Source organism: Schistocerca gregaria, unplaced genomic scaffold (genome assembly GCF_023897955.1).
Source record: "Schistocerca gregaria isolate iqSchGreg1 unplaced genomic scaffold, iqSchGreg1.2 ptg000441l, whole genome shotgun sequence".
NCBI lineage: Eukaryota > Metazoa > Arthropoda > Insecta > Orthoptera > Acrididae > Schistocerca > Schistocerca gregaria.
The window spans coordinates 408,762-411,787 of record NW_026061864.1 but is presented as its reverse complement, the minus strand read 5'-3'; the positions used below and the strand labels follow the sequence as shown (position 1 = coordinate 411,787).

The 3,026-nt window shown below is 41.7% G+C and overlaps 1 non-coding gene across 1 annotated transcript; it reads left to right on the top strand.

The window, feature by feature from the left end:
* Positions 1-1,831: 1,831 nt before the first annotated feature.
* Positions 1,832-1,906, top strand: Trnat-ugu (transfer RNA threonine (anticodon UGU)). The gene has a single exon. It is a non-coding gene; the product is annotated as a tRNA-Thr (tRNA).
* Positions 1,907-3,026: the final 1,120 nt, after the last annotated feature.

Genomic DNA, 3,026 nt, shown 5'->3' with positions numbered 1-3,026 from the left:
ATATCTGAGTGCCATGCTAACTCGTTCCTGTGGAATACAGACCTTCACTTGGCCACGGTTGGCTCCCCCTTTACACAAGAGGCCCGCACGAAGGCAACAGCTAGTGACGACGTCGCCATCCACAAACTGCTGCATATTCGGTCCCCACCCGGCGTCCTCGGCCTGTTTGCCGGCTAAGTCGAAGAAGAAGCCGGGTGTCTCGGAGAGAAGGAAATTCACCCCCAGATCCGGCTCCACGTTTCTGAAAATGGTTCATTATGAAAGCATTATGAAAGCATATCTGACAATTCGTATTCGGCTAATCTGTTACAATTTTTAAAAACTACGTGTTTCTCTGGTTTTTAACTTCGAGCATAAGGGGATGAAAATTTTAATGAAATATTTATTGCGTTATATTAAAATATTTTAAATCTGCATCTACGAAAACCGGTATTTCACTTCTCAATTAGATATAAAGAAATATGCGTTATACAAGCAAGAATACAAACGGCTTGATTAACAAAAACCTTGGACCCCAGCTGTCAGCATTGCTTTTTGGTCATTCAGCAAAAGACCATGCTTCAACGGCGTTAAGTTTAGAAAAGTTTAGAAAGTGTTGCAGTTTATAAAAGACATAAAAAAACGATTAAAGAAAAAATGCTTTGCAGACCATGAACGGTCTAAGTAAGTAAAGAAGCGGATGATAAGCTAGCTCTTTATGCAAATAAGTTGGTCAGTTTAAGTTCCGAGACATGTCATGCAGCAGGAACGGAATCCTATAGTTGCTACGATTGGCTAAAGGAAAAGTTTTGCAGAATCACGCGAAATCACTTCTGCAAGTGGCTGAGAATCTCGTAATGAATAAAAATTCTGTACTGAGAATTCCAAGGTGGGAGAGGCGAGATTCCTCCCCCCCCCCTTCCCCCTTCTCAGAATCCTATCCTTCTTTACCTACAGCAAAAAATAAATAAATAAATAAAACTAGAGAAATTTCTACTGTGAAACTATTTGCATACAAGAGAACGGCCATTAAAATTTAACTCTTCAAAGTTTTAAGCCCTGGCCCGTTCGAAAATTCAATTTCTTTGTAGTTGCATTTTTTAAAGGTGTACTTGTCTAGACTCCTGGAACGGAAAGGTTTTTTTTTTTAATCCGTGCTTTACAAAAGTTTCTACAGTCCATTGTTTGAAGCAGTGTCACGGCTGCCATGAGCCGCGCGGGGTACCCGCCATGTGTCCAACGCCTTGTCACGGCTCGCGCGGCTCCCCCCGTTGGAGGTTCGAGTCCTCCCTCGGGCATGGTTGTGTGTGTGTTGTCCTTAGCATAAGTTACTGTAAGTAGTGTGCAAACATACGGACTGATGGTTCAAATGGCTCTGAGCACTTTGGGACTTAACATCTGAGGTCATCAGTTTCCTAGAACTTAGAACGACTTAAACGTAACTAAATTAAGGACATCACACACATCCATGCTCGAGGCAGGATTTGAACCTGCGACCGTAGCGGTCGCGTGGCTCCCGACTGAAGTGCCTACAACCGCTCGGCCACATCGGCCGGTCTATCATGTATTCTAGAAGAGCTGCAAGGTCGTCAGTGGCGCCTGTTCTTTCTAGAACAGTTACTATCTTCATATCTATGGTTAAACGTCACCCAGCCATTGACCTTCGTCTGTGCGAATGCGCACAGGCTACCGGAAATCTTACGGGAATCGTCACCTTAGTGTGAGCCAGTAATGAGTGGATGGACAAATACCTAATAAGTACATTACGTAATCGGATTGTGGGCGGTTCGGGGTGTGAGTCTCACGGGAAGCGTGCGAGGGATAAATTCCTGCAGTCGTGCTGTTCATTTGTGCCCTCGATAGCTCAGATGGATTGAGCGTCTGCCTTGTAAGCAGGAGATCCTGGGTTCGAGTCCCAGTAGCGGCACACTTTTCAGCTGTCCCCATCGAAGTATATCAACAACACCTGTCGGCAGCTGAGGGTTTCAATTAATTATCAGTTGTGTAGGTGATTCGATGAACCCTTTGCCAGGCACTTAAATGTGTTTTGCAGGGTATCCATATAGATGTAGATGATAACTCGTCCCGTGTCGCACGTGCTCAAAAGGATTCATACTGCAGAATGCATGCAAACATACTCACCGAAAATACGGACGAATATCAAGTGCAGGCTGCCGAGTGCTGCATATCCAGCTTAGACAGATCGGCTTCTCCTGCCAAGAAGAACAGGAAGTTGCTGTCTAGGAACAATCAGAGGTAGAGGAAGGGCTGATAAATACTCCTTGAATTGCAGACTAAACGTAAATAACGAAAATACATTTTTGGTAAAAATTGGTCAAAACATAATCGTTTGCCCTCCGTATTGGATTAGCTGTTTTGAATATTGAAAATCTGACTTCAGATTCGTTTTCAGCGACATTAAGAATATATGTGTAACACTCAGTTCATGCAAATCGAAGTAATAATATAACTAAATGTTTTCCCTAAACTTTGAACACTTTTTTTTTCGAGTAACGATTTTCTCAGAACGGCATGCAGCATAAATTAAAAGTGGTTCGATCTCTTAACTTCTACCTCTGACCCCTAAAAGTAAACACTTTTCTTAGGAACTTATAGCTATAATATGACATTTGTTAATATTAACTAATTTTTGTGTAGGCATAAGGAGTGAAACAAACCCCTCAAAATCGAACTCAAAGTTCGAATTAGCACTGTATCGTTAAATTTAAGGTTGTTTCATTGCGGTTAGGTATACGCTCCCATTAATTTTATGTATTATCGACTGATGTTATCCATTTTCAAGTTCAGAGAAATAATGTAGTATCAACTGATGTTACCCATTTTTGAATTCAGGTAATATCTGAGGTGCCACACTGCACGCACTCTGCGTACTCCAGTCTCGCAAGCCCTTGATCAAATCATAATTACGGGCGCCATTTTTTATTGAAAATCTAAAATTAAGCTCATAGTATTGTCACTCGTAATTCCCAAACAGATCGTTCGAATGTATTTTCATTGTCTCAAAAAAAATTTCAAATTTACCCTTT